General features: G+C 36.8%; 1 long non-coding RNA gene and 1 pseudogene across 1 annotated transcript; both read right to left on the reverse strand.

The window, feature by feature from the left end:
* Window positions 1-309: 309 nt before the first annotated feature.
* On the reverse strand, window positions 310-3,699 carry LOC132534253 (glia maturation factor beta-like; annotated as a pseudogene).
* A 439-nt stretch (window positions 3,700-4,138) lies between these two features.
* LOC132534255 (uncharacterized) lies at window positions 4,139-18,074 on the reverse strand. The gene is made up of 3 exons (XR_009545946.1): window positions 17,985-18,074; window positions 6,035-6,350; window positions 4,139-4,334 (listed from the first exon to the last, which is right to left on the reverse strand). It is a non-coding gene; the product is annotated as an uncharacterized LOC132534255 (long non-coding RNA).
* Between the last annotated feature and the right edge of the window lie 35 nt (window positions 18,075-18,109).

The raw sequence follows: 18,109 nt of genomic DNA on the forward strand, positions 1-18,109 counted from the left end.
TAGTGCCACTGACTGTTTTTGTTTCATTGATGTGCTGATTGTATATGTAGAAACCAACTACATAGTCACTCAGTACCAAAAGAAAGAAATTATTTACACTGTAAGCCACTGTTGCTCTTGTTGGTATAAGATAGAGTTAAAAATTGACCTTACATGAAGGTGACACAGGATCTTAAAGTTGCAGGTATGCTTATATGCCACATGCATTCTATTGTATCATATAAACTATGTATTTATAACATATGTATACTAAACTTAACAATGATTTCTTTTTAGCTGGCTAGAACCTCCAGTTTTATTTCTGTAGAGAGTAAGTTAGTAACTAAACAATGTGGGCAATTGTTGTGGGGGAGAGTATCACCTCAAACTATAGCTAAAATTATAGGAGTTTAACCAATGACTCAATTAGAGTCATTTGTGGAATAAGCATTTTCATTGCCAGTAGATAAATAAAAGACTAGTTGTCTTGGTTACTCATGATACATATCAGAATTGACCTGTTTTACTTATGTAGCTATTCACATTCTGAATCACAATTATTCATAATTATGTTAAATACCAGTAATTATAAATTGGCAAGTGCAAATCAGTAGTGGTATGATGATGATTCATTTTCATATACACCTTGTATACAGTAAGGATCTTTTAATGAAAGGCAATGTTTAAGTTTGCAGAAATAGAGTAAGTTTAGAGACAGAATTATCTACCTAAATTCATCACTAACTTGGCCTATTTTTAATCTTGTAATGAATCTTGGGAGCTGGATAGTTTTGCTTATTTAAGTATTTGGCCAGCAAATATAAAGCAATATCTGTACAACATTATTCTCTACAGTAAATATTCAAGTGCCACAGTAAAACATGAAGGGAATTTATAATTTCTCTCAAAGAAGAAAAATTTGTCTCATTTGTATATAAAATGACTGTACAAATATAGCTATTTCAGATTATTTTATTGAATCATATTACTTTTAAAGTTATTAGAATGGTTAGTATTATACATTTCCTCAAAAAACTTAAAAAAAACTTTTAAAATGTAAACTTTAAACTTAAACTTTAAAAAAAGCAACTAAAAGAAAAATTATAATTAAAAAAGAAAGTATATGCATAGGTTGTTGTCTATGTTATAAAGGAAGCAACTGCTTGTTTTTGAAAAGAAAGTAGACATCTTTTCTTTGTGTTAGGAAGGAAAAAAATCTTTAAATAAATAAAATTAAAAAGTACCATTTTCTATAACCCTTCTGGCTTACTATGGGGACCAGCAAATGGTAGTATAAGTCCGACAGAAATCTTTCTTTTTTTTTTTTTAAATATGAAGTTAATTTCATTACAAATTTCAGATACACAAATTAGAAATTTGTTTTACTTGGACCCTTTATAAATGTATTAATTTCACCAAATCTGGGATATTGATGGTGTAAAAGTGAAACTAAATTTAAGGCTAATAAATCAAAGGCACAGTAATAATACATAAAGATAAATAATGTTCATAGGACACTAAGAGGTGTTTTATAAATAAGGTATTATTAACCTAGTTTCAAAATTATCTAGAAGTGAGACAACCAGGAATGAAACCCTTGATTAGTTACATCCTATCAATGTTAACACTAAAACACTATTTTCCAAAAGAAGAAAGCCAAACGTTATAAATTTCATTATGAAAACTAACCCCCCACACTTTAAGAATGAACAAAGTTTCTGGAATTGATTGAAAAGACACAAGAAATCAAAGAAGATGTGGAATTGATAAAAATGTATAAAGCATGTTACCCACAGTAAGTAATTAGTCATGACTCAAAACTAGGTCAAGTGTTTTACCCCAAATAAATTTCAAAGATTTTGACAAATAATAATATACTTTTTTCATATGTAAACTGCTAATATCCAGTACTTGTCAAAAGGAGGCAACTGTTACCTAGCACATCCTAATATATTCACTTTCCAGTGTTGTCTGCAAATAGTAACAAATTCTAAACTGTAAGTTATAGAAATTAGTCACAAGAGTGCAAAAAGTCCCTGGAGAGAAGTAGTCCACCTAACAATTACAAATATAGGGAAACACTTTACAAAGTTTCATTACTATGAAGATGATTTCCTCTTTGTTCAAATTCTGAACAAATGAAGTTTTTTTTTCTGTTTTTCTTTACTGCAGGAAACAAACTGTAAGTAACAGTATATTTTTTAGACATAAATAAGTATTTATGTCTGGTTCCAGTATGATTAAGTTAATACACAAATACTTTAGAAACACAGAAGTTCACTTTAGTGGAAAAATCCAAGTTACTCACGTAACCATTCTTCAGTTAGGTCTTCAGTATTTATTTCAAATACCTTGGTTAGTTCAACTGTTTGGACTAGTTTATTCTTACACCCAGCATACATCATCTGTTGTTCAGGCTTACACAAAACAGGACTGGAGAAAATAAAGCATAGAGGATATGAACCTCTTCTATCATCATGTTGATATTTATAACCATATACAATGAAGCGAGGCTGTCATTCAGGTAGTTCATTTTTAAGTTCATCTGGTGAAATACCTTCAAGCTCTTCATCCCGTACTACCAGGCGTTTATCTTTATCAGTCTTCATTATAATGACAGCATTGTTTATTTCTCTAAGAAAACCGAACTTTCTCAGCTTTTCCACCAAATCTTCAGCAACATCACAAACCACCAAAGATTCACTCATTTTCCTTCCAGCCATCAGCAACCTCTTGCCTCCCCTGAGGTCCCTTTAAGAATGGCACCTCCCTTCCTGCCCCCCAAAATCTTTCTTATAGGTTGTTGAAAGGAACTTGGTGTTTCTCCAGTAAAGAAAAATTATTTTAGTGATTAAATAAGCGTACATAGAGACCACTCTGAAATTCTTCACTGACTAACCTTTGTGGGTTTTTTTGTTGTTTGTTTTGGTTTGGTTTGGTTTGGTTTTTTGCCTCCAGGGTTATCACTGGGGCTCAGTGCCAGAATTATGAATCCACTGCTCCTGGAGGCTATTTTTCCCATTTTATTGTCCTTGTGGTTGTTATTGTTATTGTTATTGTTGTTATAGCTGTTGTTATTGTTGGATAGGACAGAGAGAAATTAAGAGAAGAGGGGAAGACAGAGAGGAGGAGAGAAAGATAGACACTTGCAGACCTGCTTCACTGCTTGTGAAGCGACCCCCCCTGTAAGTGTGGGAGTCAGGATCCTTGAGTCAGGATCTTTGAGCCAGTCTTTGTGCTTTGCACCATGTGTGCTTAGCCCACTACGCTACTGCCCAGCTCCCCTTGACTAACCTTTGAAATTACTACACAGTAAGCATGTGAGTTATGTTCAGTTAAAAAAAAGACATTATTGCTTTTTAATTTTGATATAAATTATTAAAATGTTGACTAGTGTAAACAATAATACTTAATTAGTACATAAATTAAATAGCTTAAATATACAAAAAAATGTATAACAATAGAGCCTACATGAGGACATTAAGCCTAGAATCACACAATAAAAATTTAATAATATATCTAATAAAAAATTGGAAACGAATGCATGTCATCTCTCTCTCTCTATCTCTCTCCCTGTTTTTACCTTCAGGGTTATCGCTGGGGCTGGGTGCCAGCACTATGAATCCTCTGCTCCTGGTAGCCAATTTTTCCTTTTTTAAATTTTTTATTGGGTGGGACAGACAGAAATTGAAAGAGGGGAGCGGTATAGGGAGAAAAAGAAAGACACACACAGACCTGCTTTGCTGCTTGTGAAGCATCCCTTCTGCACATGGGGAGCTGGAAACTCGAACCCCCATCCATGTGTGGGTGCTTGCACTTAGTACTATGGGCACTTAACAGGAAGCACCACCGCCAGACCCCCACATCATTTATTTCCATCTTGTCTGATCACAGCTTCCTTTATTTAAACATCCTCTGTAAAGGCAATTGAGAACATTTGATAAAAATACATCTAGACAAGTAACCAGTGAAGGAACTCTTCTTAGTCACAAGCCATGAGCTTTGCTTCTTGGTTGTAACATCCTCAGAATGAATATTATTGTTTATTTAGAAAATCAGTAGTACCATCTAATAACTATCTACTACTGTGTAATATTCTGAAGTGCTTTTTGCAATAGTGATTATAAGTATTTTCATCAGTAAAATGAAGACAATAATATTAATTATACTCTGCTTTATTTTCATTACATATGTCTACAAAGTGCTTTATACAATGCCTGGGATCAATTCAGTCTTAAATATATTGCTATAATTATTCCTCTGACTTCTTTGCCAAAGATGTGGGATTGCTTAAAGAAATCTGGGGGACTTCTGAAGGCATGACTATGGAGCAGGATAAGTTTTGGACTGCCCTCCTATGAAATTAAAACAAAAAAAATAAACAAACAAAATATCACCTGAAAACTCAACTAAATACAACCAGGATTTCTTCTAAAACTCACTAAACCACAGCCACCAAGTTGCAAATGCTACTATGATTCCATTTTGATTTCCCTCACCAATGTGCCCCAGGACCTCACCTCTCTAGAGCCCTATATAACTAGGCAAAGATAGAAATAGACCAACCAGCCAATGCCCATGGCCAGTAGAGAAACAATTTCAGAAGCCAGAGCTCCCATTTTTGGACCATATAAAGATTTTTGGTCCATACTCCCAGAGGGAGAGAAATGTTAGGGCACTCTGAACTCTAATTCATCAGGACCAGGAGAGAAAAGAGAAAAAAATGAAAGACATTTAGAGGTAGTAACAGGGGGCTGGGTGGTGGCAAACATGGTTGAATGCACATGTTACAGGGATCCAGGTTTGAGCCTCTGGCCCCAACCTGCAGGAGGAAAGCTTTGCAAGTGGTGAAGCAATGCCACAGGCTTCTCTCTCTTTCTCTCCCTATCCCCCCCCCCTTAATTTCTAATGGTCTCTTTCCAACAAATACAGAAAGATAATTTTAAAAAATTTTAAGTAGTAGTAACAGGTTTAGGCATGATTTAGAAAGGAAGATTAGGGCAGAACCACAGAAAAAAATGGGCAAATACATAAACTTCTAGATAGTAAGAGAAATAACCATCAACCCATATCTGTGACCTTGGGAGAACTACTGCAGTTTCCAACGGTGGGCATGAGGACACAGAACTCTGGTGGTGGGAATGGTATGGGATTATACCCCTGTTACCTCATAATTTTGTAAATCAGTATTAAATCACTAATACATTTTTTAAAAGTAATTTAGAAAATCTGAAAGATGGCTTAAAATGACTGCAATGAAGCCAACGTTGATGATGTAAATAGCCTTTAGAGTTTTGCTCTCCCCTGTGCAAACTATCTTTTACAACCCATTACACATTAGTATTGCTCATTACACATTAGTATTGCTCATCACTGCATCAGAGCTTTCTGTTTCCACATGTAGCTCTTTCTAGTGCTGAGCCAGAGTTTCACCTGGAACAGAGTTCTCTGGGGTCAACATCATCTTCAAGAACAAAGCTAATCTAGGAGAATAAGTTTGAATTCTTTAAAAGAAGCACAGCAGCGCAAGGACTGGTGGTTCGAGCCTTCGGCTCCTCATCTGCAGGGGAGTCGCTTCACAGGCAGTGTAGCAGGTCTGCAGGTGTCTATCTTTCTCTCCCCCTCTGTCTTCCCCTCCTCTCTCCATTTTTCTCTGTCCTATCCAACAACAATGACATCAACAACAACAGTAACTACAACAACAAAACAACAAGGGCAACAAAAGGGAAAATAAATAATAATTAAAAAATAAAGAAGCACAGCTTGCAAAATTAGTTGAACTTAACTAAAAATTTCTTTAAAATTCTCCATTTTTTTCTAGGCTTTCAAATATGACAAGGAAGTGAGATCAAAGAAATATGATGTTTGTGGAAGTAGTTTTGCTTTTTCTCCCAAAAAATCTCTTCCTAGAAGTTGTAAATATGGAACTTGAGTTAGAATCTAATATATGCATGCTACTGTCTGCCTTAACATCAAGTTCATTTTAAATTCAAGAAGAGAAAATCTACATGGGTAGTTTCCAAAATCTTAGAGTAAAGCAAATGAGAGTTTGTACCTTATGAAGGTCATCTTTTGAAGAAAGTTCCTTGGAAGCAGTCAATGACAATCCAAAAATGATAGATAAACAACATTTGTTAAATCTGGAAAAGACAAGAAAGTAATCCATACTACTAATCAATATTGTTTTTCTGGGATCCCTGCTTTTCTCTACTTTTCTCTCAGTGTTGCTCTCATCTCCTGCTGATTTGGACCTTGGGGAGGAGTGTTCAGTGAGATCAGCATGTGGATGGTGCTATCAAGTGAAAAGTCTGTGCTGGTGGATTTAAACCATATTATCATGTTGTTGCTGTGACAAACGTTCATCTTCTGGCCTGAAAAGGAAAAGAAGGAGGAGGAATTGGCAGTTATTCAGTACAAGTCACATTTCAAAGAATTGCATTAGAATCTGATCACAGAGAAGACTCAAGATAGCATCCATCTAACAGCTCTGGGACAACTCTCTGGGAGATAGAGACAACAGTGACAACAATTACAAAAGCTAGGGGGAGCCCACAAGTATAGAAACAATTTCCTGAAACACCAGAAGCACAAAAGCAGAGAAGGAAAAAACACAAGCAGCACAGAAGAGAATAAAAAGACACCAAAATCCCCCACACCTATGGACATCTACTGCATCTGTTGACCTCAGCCAAATCACCTCGCCATGTTTCACTTTGTACTGTATCCAGAGATGCCAAGGCCAACATGTCAACCCTTCAGCTCCAATACTCTTCCATCAAATTACAGAAGCTACTATGATGACATCCTAACTTCCCTGGGCATATGACCTCCCAAATATGTCCTGGAAACTCACATCCCCAGAGCCCTAGCCCACTAGGGAAAGATAGAAACAGGCTGGGGGTATGAATCAACCTGCCAATGTCCAGGTTTTAGCTATTACAAATTGTGCTACTATGCCAAAACCTGAAAGTAACCCAGGTGTCCAACAACAGATGAGTGGCTGAGTAAGTTGCAGTATATATACATAATGGAATACTACTCAGCTTTTAAAATGGTGGTTTTATCTTCTTCATACCATATTGGATGGAACTTGAAAGAATCATGTTAAATGAGGTAAGTCAGAAAGAGAAGGATGGATATGGGATGATCTCACTCATAGGCAGAAGGTGAAAAACAAGATCAGAAGGGAAAACACTAAGCAGAACTTGGACTGGAGTTGGTGTGTTGCACCAAAGTAAAAGACTCTGGGGTGGGGGGGTGAGGGGAGGGTTTCAGGTCCTGGAACATGATGGCAAAGGAGGACCTAGTGGGGATTGTATTGTTATGTGGAGAACTGGGAAATGTTATGCATGTATAAACTATTCTATTTTACTGTCAAATGTAAACCATTAATCCCTCAATAAAGAATTAAAAAGAAAGAGAAAAAAAGAAATATAATCAAAGTCCTAGAGGTTCCAGGACTAGAAGAAATAAGTATTTTAAAATGAATGAGGAAATTTCATTGTTGTTTTAGAGTTTAAGAAAGCAATACATAGTTATTATCATAACCAAGTTATTCTGGAGCTTGGTTTATTTGAAAATCCCATGGTTAGGCTTTACTGTACCATATATCACCCCACCATGATTTATGTCATTTAATGTTATTTATAAATAACTATATCTTAGATACTGAAAGGTTCCGTTGCTCTGGTCTGCCTTGTCTAAGATTACAGGTGATTTGATATGTCAAAAAAAGTCATTATTAGAAATGCTTTAACAATTTAAGCCTATTGTTAGAATTCAACAAGTTTACATATCTTTGTAAAGTAAAATCACTAATAGCAATGGGATGCATTGGATCGACCTTCTCGTGGTGCATCCCGTGAGTACCCATTCACTGGGGAAACTGAAGATCCTTCCTAGCCGACTGAATCCACATGGATCCTAGTCACTTTCAAAGCCAGCAACAAGCAGCTCCTGACAGCTTTCAACCTGACGCTGTTGACTGGCTACGGAAGAAGGGCAAACGCTAGAAGAAGAAGTTTACAAATTTAAAAACATTAAGTGCTTGGTCTATTTCCCTGTCATATTAAATACATGTTAATTTATAAGACTATAATAGGAGCATGTATTAATATCATTCCTGCCACCAAAGGTCTGTGTTCTTACTCCCACCCCTCTACAGTGGAGCTGAAAATCTACCCCCTGCCCCAGAGTCTATTACTTTATTGCAGTACTCCAGACCCAGTCCAAATTCTGTTTTGTGTTTCCTTTTCTGTTCTTCTTTCTCAACTTTTGTTTATAAGTGTTATCATCCCATACTCATCTTTCTCTTTCTGGCTTACCTCACTTAATATAATTCCATCAAATTCCATCCAATATAGGTTAAAGAAGGTGGATTCATTATTACTAATAGCTGAGTAGTATTTCATTGTATATATATATACCATAAATTTCTCAGCCACTCATCTGTTGTTGGATACCTGGGTTGTTTCCAGGTTTTGGCTATTACATATTGTGCTGCTATGAACATAGGGGTATATACAAATCTTTTTGGATGGGTGTCTTTGACTCCTTAGGATACATGCCTCCCTATGAGAGGATGGGTCATAAGGGTCATAAGGAAGGTTCATTTCTAGCCTTGTGAGAGTTCTTCAGACTGCTTTTCACAGGGGTTGGACCAATTTACATTCCCACCAAGAGTGCAGGAGGGTTCCTTTGTCCCCACAGCCTCTCCAGCATTTGTTGTTTCTGATGTAAGACATTCTTACAGGGGTGACATGGTTCTCCTCATCTTTATTTGCATTTCTCTGACAATCAATGACTTGAAGCATTTTTTCCATATGTCTGTTGGCCTTTTTTTTTTTTTATCTCTTCTGTGGTGAATATTCTGTTCATATCCTCTCCCTACTTTTGAATTGGTTCATTTTTTTGTTGCTATTGCTAAATTTATGATTTTTTTTTTTTTGTCAGAGCACTGCTCAGCTCTAGCTTAAAGCAGTGCTTGTAATTGAACCTGGAACCTTTAATGCCTCAGGCATGAAAGACTTTTTGTATAACCATTATGTTATCTCCTTGGCCCGAGTATTTACTTCTTATTTCAACAGAAAAAAAAAAATGCACAGCAATTAAAAGTCATTAGAAATGACATAATACTGAACTAGTTACTCTAAAAACATTTAGAGTACACAGGATAAAAGGACATTTATGTCACTTACTCCACAAAGTCTGCTTTGGGAAACTTCTGTTTGCTTTGTCTAAAATATATTGGGTTGTCAGAAAAGCCATGACATATTTTTTCTGTTTTTTTTTTTTTTTGCAAAAATGCATAATGATTTTTTTGACAACCTAATACATGGTGCTGTCAAAGTATTCTCCTAAATATTCAGACAGCTACATATTCGAAAAATTACATTGTAAAATAGAGCTGATTTTCTAAGTGAAGCACATATCCCACCTTCAAATTACAAGTCTTGAGTTTTAACAGTATTTCATTTTTTTCTCTTTCTTTTTTTTTTAATTTGAACTTTTTATTTTTTAATTATCTTTATTTGTTGGGTAGAGACCATCAGAGATCAATAGGGAAGGAGGAAGTAGAGATGAAGAGAAACACCTGTAGCACTGCTTCTCCATTCACAAAATTTCCTCCCTGCAGGTGGGGACTGAGGGCTTGAACCTGGATCCTTATGCATTGTAACATGTGCACTCAACCAAGTATGCCACCCCTCAGCCCTTTCCCTCCTTTTTTTGTTGCCACAAAAGTTATTGCTGGGGCTCAGAGCTAGCCAGTTTTCCTCTCTCCCCCCCCCCCTTTCTATTTTATTTTGACAGGACAGAGACATTGAGAAGGGAGGGAGAGATAGGGAGGGAGAGAGAAAGAGAGATACCTGCAGACCTGCTTCACTACTCCTGAAGCATGCCCCCTGCATGCTGGGAGCTTAGGCTCAAACCCATCCTTGACTTAATAAGCAATCCCTATGTCCCTAGGGAATTCAGATCAGAATTCAATATCAAAACTGACTTTGGTGTATATTTCTTCTTTTGACTCCCTCAGGGGGAATCAATCTCTCTCTTTCTCTTCTCTCTTTTATTATTATTTTTAACTGTTACCATGATCATTTAATCATGGATCACTGCTGGGGCTTGGCTCCTTTCCTTCTTTTCTTCTTTCTTTCTTTCTTTCTTTCTTTCTTTCTTTCTTTCTTTCTTTCTTTTTCTTTCCTTGTTTCTTTCTTTTCCTATTTTTTCCTTTCCTTTCTTTTCTTTTCCTTTCTTTTCTCTCTTTTAGAGACAGAAATAGAGAAAGAAGAGGGAGACAGAGAGGGAGAAAGAAAGACACCTGCAGTCTTGTTTCACTACTCCTGATGCTTCCTACCTTGCAAGTGGGGACTGGGGACTTACAACCAGGTTTTTTATCATGGGAATATGTGTTCTTTACTAAGTGCACCACTACTTGATTTCTTCAGAGAACATTTTAGTCCCACCTTCATGCTGTTATTAAAAGAAAACTAGGAAGGCCAAAAAGATAGTATAATGGTTATGCAAAAAGAAAAAAAAAAACAACTTTCATGCTTGAGGCTCCAAAGTTCATATTTACTCCCCCACATCACCATAAACCAGAGGTGGGCAGTTCTCTGGTACAAAATAAAATAAAAGACAACAACTATATATTTACTTAGTGCATTCAAAACTCTGTATAAGAATATTTGCACCTTGCTAATTAAAGTCATCCACTTTATTGATTATATCAGGAAACTATAAAAATCTAGGAAATATATGTCATACCTCTGACATTTGCAAAGTAGCTCCCTTAAATATGTAACCATATAAAAACATGCCATACAGGAAAATGACCTTACTCAAGTAATCTTATCTATGCATCCAATTGTCTTGTGATGTCTGATAAGCCTTCTAAACTCAGAAAAAAAAAATCAATCTGATCATCATAATTCGTTCTCACACCTTTTAAATTACACATATAAAGTCTTTTATGCTGAGTTCTGCCTCTGAGTGCTTTATGTTATACACTCTACTTAAGACTGCTAATGAAATAAGTTTTATATTCCCATTTACTAGACATTTTTTGAAAGAAGGGGACTGGAAATTGACAGAATCACATATATTTGATTATTATTGTTATTTTTTTGCTTTTCTGCTTCTTACATCTTTATACTTCTACCATAGTCAGCAAGGAAAATAGTTTAAATATTCAATAATAATTGTTGACAAGGTTAAAAATATATCTTATAGGTGTTAGACTCTAGATGGTCTTTGGGTAGTTAGTGTACCCTTTTCACTTTATTTTCAGTATTCAAAAGAGACCTTTTATGAATTATTTTCCTTGTTGAGTTACATTTGATGTTTCATATAATTGTTTCTTGTAAGTAGGGGGAAATTAGGAGTATAACTAATAAGGCTGCAAATTTTTCATATGATGGATCTGAATAGAATTACAGGAGCATCAAATTCAACTAAGCATTGTTCTGTACAGATTTCATATAGCATCTTAAGTCTTCTGTGATCCCACAATTGAATATAGATTACTAATAACAAGATTTCACAGACTATGAAGTACATCATTTTAAATTTGATAAAGGGTAGCTCACTTAAAGATACATTTGAATTTCTGGCTACACTTGAATTTTGTTGCCTCTTGATCTATATATTCCTTATATGAGACTGGAAATATCTATAATCTTAAAGTCTCTTCAGACTAAATTGGCTCCTTTGGTACAAGGCAGATTTAGATAGCTAGTGTCTTTGAAGGAGACCTAGAATTTGGAGATAAGATGTTAAGCATGCTGTTTACACAATAACATTGCTTTGCTGGGAAATAACTTTTTAAAAAAGTGTTATCCTTGCAGTAAGGTAGCTTTAATGTTACTGGAATGACAGTTTAAAAAATAAGCTTAAAATGAGTTAAGAAAATTGAAAACAAATTAGTTAGAAATAAGTTTTGAATAACAACTAAAAATAAGTGATTTTTCTTTGCTGTTTTGCTATGTGTGCCACCCAGACTCCAGGCCAACCTCCAGCACACTGAAGGAAGCTTAGGTGCTGTGATCTCTTTCACTCTCTCTTTACCTTGCTGTTTCTCTGTCTCTACGAAAAGTATATAAAAGCAAATAAATAAAAGGAGTTTTAGTCCTAGTCTTGACACTTTACTAGTATCAGGACTTTGAGGAAGTCATTTGCTTCCATTCCCAGATCTCTAAAATAAGAGATTTGAGTGCCTTTGCAGGCTCAAGCCAGATTCAAAATGAAAGCACTTTGCATCTTGCCAAGTGAGCTACCTTGTTATTAATAATCCACACATGTGTATCTGCATATGTACACGTTTTCTATGTAAAATGCATTGTGAGTTTTTCAACATATAAATAATAAGTTTGAGTATTCAACATAGAAGAAAAAATCAAGAGATTACAGCATTTTTACAAACAATTTCTAGAAATAAAGACATTGAAGATTACACAGTTGGGCAACAAAGCAATAAGTTCGAGTTCTAACTCTGGAACAGTCACATGTATACTGTATAATGTGACTCTCATTTGTAACATTCTTAAGAAAAAGAAAAAAAAGGTAAAAAGGTTCCAGATAGTGTAAGATTATGCAAAAAAAAAAAAAAAAGACTCTCCTGCCTGAGGTTCTAAAGCCCTACGTTCAATCCCCTGCACCACTAGAAGCCAGAGCTGAGCAGTGCTCAGATAAAAAGCAAAACTAAGGGGGTTGGGCAGTAGCACAGCGGGCTAAGCACACATGGCGTGAAGCATAAGGACCCATGTAAGGATCCTGGTTCCAATTCCCAGCTCCCCACCTGCAGGAGGGTCGCTTCACAATCGGTGAAGCAGGTCTGCAGGTGTCTATCTTTCTCCCCCGCTTTGTCTTCCTTTCCTCTCTCGATTTCTTTCTGTCCTATCCAACAGCAATGACAACAATAATAATAACAACAATGATAAACAAGGACAACAAAAAGGGAAAAAGTGACTTCCAGGAGCAGTGGACTTGTAGTGCAGGCAGGCACCAAGCCCCAGCCATGGCCCTGGAGACACAACAAAAAAAAAAAGCAAAAAAAAAAAAAAAAAGCAAAACGAACCAGAAACAGAGTCTCCATTACCATCACTTAGCCTAACTATGTTGGACCTTTGTTTTTTGCCGGGAATAAAAACTTTTCTAATGTCACTCAGCTAGTAAGTGGTCAGACCAGAGATGTGAACTCAAATCTGTCTGGCTCCAGTGCCTGAGCTGTTAACTACTGTGGTACTTAGCAAACCACACACACACACATGCTCAACCTCCCAAGAGAAAAGACAGAGGAGGGGGTTGGAATCCTTGGCATAGTGAGACATGCTGAGATTTGTTAGGTTTTATGCCTGGAAAGCCAGAGTCAGCAGTCATCCTGGCTCAAAACTTTGTTTTGAGATACATGGAAACTGACAAGCAGTAAGAGTTTACTAAGTTCTTTAAGACTCAAAGAGACATGTAGCTCCTCACTACAATTCCAATTTAATAGGCACTGAAAGTGGATCTATTATATAATTTAAACATACAATTAACGTTTTTGTCTTCAGTCTGAGTTCATAGGAAAAGAGTATAGAGATCCATATTTGAATAGTGTTAAAAGTAATGTTACAGGGTGGGGGTAGATAGCATAATGGTTATGCAAACAGACTGTCATACCTGAGAGTCCCAGGTTCAATACACTGCTCCACTATAAACCAGAGCTGATCAGTGCACTGGTTAAAAAAAAAAAATTAAAACAGGGAGTCGGGCTGTAGCGCAGCGGGTTAAGCGCAGGTGGCGCAAAGCACAAGGACCGGCATAAGGATCCCGGTTCAAAACCCGGCTCCCCACCTGCAGGGGAGTCGCTTCACAGCTGGTGAAGCAGGTCTGCAGGTGTCTATCTTTCTCTCCCCCTCTCTGTCTTCCCCTCCTCTCTCCGTTTCTCTCTGTCCTATCCAACAACGACGACAACAACAATAATAACTACAACAATAAAACAACAAGGGCAACAAAAGGGAATAAATAAATAAAAAAAATATTAAAAAAATTAAAACAAAACAAAAGCAATATTACAGTAAACACTAACATGGGGTATCTCTCTCTCTCTCTTTTTTTTCTCTTTTGTTGTCCTTGTTGGTTTATTATTGTTGATGTCGTCCTTGTTGGATAGAACAGAGAGAAATGGAGAGAGAACGGGGAAGACAGAAAGGAGTAGAGAAAGATAGACACCTTCAGACCTGCTTTCCCACCTGTGAAGGGACTCCCCTGAAGCGCGATCATTACACAGGTCCTTGTGCTTTGCTCCACTGCGCTTAACCCCGCTGCTAGACCGCCTGACTCCCCGGGGTATCTCATGTTGCTGAGTAACCCTTCAACCCTACTTCTTTCCCTTACTACTTAGGAGGACATAAAGTAAAAATTTATTTAGGTTGTAATATTTGAAAATGAAAAGCACAGGAAGACATTCACTAGCTCTGAAGTATGATTTTTTTTTCCATTTAAAAATAACTGTTTTCAGGGGGCTGGGCGGTAGTGCACCTGGTTAAAGATAAAGTATAAAGCTCAAGGACACACGCAAGGATCCTGGTTCGAGCCCCCTCCCCCCATTCCCCACCTGTAGGGGAGTCACTTCGCAAGCGGCAGGGCAGGTCTGCAGGTGTCTTTCTCTCTCTCTCTGTCTTCCCTGCCTCTCTCCATTCCTCTCTGTCCTACCCAATAAAATGGAAAAACAAAAAGCCTCCAGGAGCAGTGTACTCGTAGTGCCAGCATCAAACCCCAGCGATAACCCTGGAGAAAATACTTTAAAATAATTTGTATAAAAACATACAAATTATGAAGATAGTTCTCTAGCTTTGGTTCATGGTAGTACTGGGGGTTGGACATGGGGCCTTGGCATAAAAGTCTTGCATAAGGAGCCGGGCGGTAGTGCAGCGGGTTAAGCGCAGGTGGGAGAAATGCAAGGACCGGCATAAGGATCCAGGTTCGAACCGGAGTCGCTTTACAGGTGGTGAAGTAGGTCTGCAGGTGTCTTTCTCTCCCTGTCTTCCCCTCCTCTCTCCATTTCTCTCTGTCCTATCTAACGACGACATTAATAACAACAATAATGACTACAACAACAATAAAAAACGACGACAAAAAGGGAATATAAGTAAATAAATATTTTAAAAGTTTTTTAAAAATGTCTTGTAGAATCATTATCTCCCTATGGACCCCAGAAAATATTTAAATAAAGCCCAATTTTATTTTCTAGCAATTTTGAATTGCCCATATAGCAGAGTATATCTGAAACAGGGAGTCGGGCGGTAGCGCAGCGGGTTAAGCACACGTGGCGGCGAAGCTAATGTGGTGCGAAGCGCAAGGACCGGCATAAGAATCCTGGTTCGAGTCCCCAGCTCCCGGCTTCACAGACAGTGAAACAGGTCTGCAGGTGTCTATCTTTCTCTCCCCCTCTCTGTCTTCCCCTCCTCTCTCCATTTCTCTCTGTCCTATCCAACAATAACGACATCAAACCAACAACAATAATAACTACAACAACAATAAAAAACAAACAAGGGCAAAAAGGGAAAAAGAAATAAATATAAAAAAAATCTGAAACATAGATCATCATTCAAAGAGAGATAGTTAACTGAACCTCTTTTCTACTTTATTTTGAAATCAATCTTATGGGATATTCAGGTAGAGAATAATTCCTACCCTTAGAGAAAACACCTTCTACCAGCTCCATATTAAATGGTCTACCATGTGACTGAAAAAAAAAAAACACCAAAAAACCTTCCCTAACTTAAATTCCTATTGACTTAGAATTTTCCAGGGAGTAGATTCCTTAAGGATTCCCTCATTCCTTCTTCCATTCCATTCCATGAGTATTTGTTTAGAGTTTTCTATTTTGGGTCTATCTCTTCAGAAAACAAAAACACTATCGATCCTTTGTTATTGTGTAAATGCATATCTGAAACAAAATGTCATGGGACCTGGTCCCCACCTAAGATAATCTAGTATGAGTTTAGGAAAAGAGATGTACTAATTCTACTCATTTCTTTAGAAAAATCTTTTAAAAGAGATAATTCCCAAGCTTAAGTTAAAGAAAAAAAAAAAAGATAAGCAGGAAGATTTCCAAACAGAGAGAAATTGAGCAAAATCTTGAAATTTTGTGTAAGTTTGCAATAACTTGCCATTACTAGGATAAAGTAATGAGGGAGAGGGAAGTTTTCTATCATTACATAAAAAATATTTATACCAAATGTGATTGCTATATTGCTAATGAACTATGTAATCAGTAGGCTACAGAGGGGACAGGGAGAAAACTAACCAAGTCCCCTTTAGTGAGTCTGAAAGTCATCAAACATGATTCACCAAATATAGACCATTCAAGAAAGCATTATAATATTAAACCAAACCAAGCTTATCTTTTGCTCATATTTATCCTATTGTAGGTCCTGGGATTTTAAAATGTGACTGTCCTCAGAGTAGTAGTTCGTTATTCCATGATCCTTTAATCCTTTGCTAACTCTCTCTCTTTACACAATTTCAAGATTGTTACAGCAAGTGAAGAGAGGAGAGAGTCAAACATTGGTTATGATGTGATTCCACCAGCAAATGAATCATTTCAGGTCTGCTCACATTCACTGACTAGATAAATCAGCATACCTAATTTTAGTGGGGTAGAGAGTGTAATACATCCTTACAGTTAAAACTAGGAAAGGGACTGGGCATATTGGTAAGCACTAAAAATAACTTCAGTAGTTGTGCATTGTTATGGAATTTTTTCAGATTAAAATATTATCAGCATTTCATGTATTAAGACTGAAGTTAGTGAAAATGTAATCTTGTTTTTGTCATTGAATGTTATGAATTTTAAGTAACACTGTAACTTAGTGTTTGCATTATTGTGCAAGCAACTGTAAACATTAGTCATATAGAAGCATAACTGGCTCATAAAAATGTTTGACTCGGAGTATCTTTATGAGGCTGAAATTAAGAGGCATATAAGTAAATTGGTTTGCTTAATATTAAATACCAAGAAGCAACATTTTCCAATATGGCTCCAGTACTGTAATTGTTTTGCAACTCGAATAAGCCACTCTTTTTTCATCTCTTATGTAAAGATACAATAAAAAGATATACTATTCATAGCAATGCTAATGATATAATAAAAACCAATGACTGATGACTGTCTACAATAGACAATGACATACTGCTTGGTGTTTGTTATGTTAGTGTCACCATTTTTTTAAGTTATTACAATGGGAAGCAAAGGAGCTTTTATTTCAGCACTGGTTCTAAATACCAATCAGAGTTTTACCACTATTAAATGTTATTGTATTAGTAGGGTGCAATGGTTACCATAGTTTTTTGATAGTAATATCACTGTAAAGGCTTTATGACATTTTCACTTAATTTCTTCTGAAATCTTTATTTTTAAAAAATATAGTTTAAAGTTAAGTTCTTAATTTCACTTTATTTTTCAGAAAGTAAGTTTCGGACAATTCAAAAATGGCTTACATCATACAACTGCTCCTCACAATAGTGAGATATAGGAGCTATGCTAATATACCTGTTCTTCAGGTGTAAAGAATTATATAAGAGCACGCATGTGAGAACTACAGTTTAAAAATAGCCACGCAGGTGTGTTTATATTATTCCCCTATTCGTGTCAGGTGATGAATACAATTTATCATTCGATTCTGAGTTTAAATACCGTCGTCAGACATAATGTTGTCCAATCTTCATGCGACAGTGGTTATAGACTTGAAAATATGGCTGTAAAGACAGGCAAGCTTAAACCTGTCACCGATTAGAAAGATCAGTGTCACAGGTGCACTTTGAATAGAATAACTACCTTAGATCAGGTTAAAAAGAACACACACACACACACACACACACACACACACACACACACACACACAGAGTCATCGAAGGTCAGGCCGCAGGGAGGGCAAGCTGCATGCCTCGCTCTGCAAGTTTTTCTCTGCAGTTCCAGGGCGGCCTGAGTCTTTCCCTCCGGCCCTGGCAGGGCAGGTACCCACCCGCCCTCCCCACCTGTCCGGCTAGGGCGTGAAGGCTTTCTTCTCGAAGCGACGCCCTAGCGGTGGGAATGGGAGGGAACAGTCAGCAACAAGGTTTCCTTTCCGTTTGACTTCCCTAGCAGGAC

Source organism: Erinaceus europaeus, chromosome 18 (genome assembly GCF_950295315.1).
Source record: "Erinaceus europaeus chromosome 18, mEriEur2.1, whole genome shotgun sequence".
Lineage (NCBI taxonomy): Eukaryota > Metazoa > Chordata > Mammalia > Eulipotyphla > Erinaceidae > Erinaceus > Erinaceus europaeus.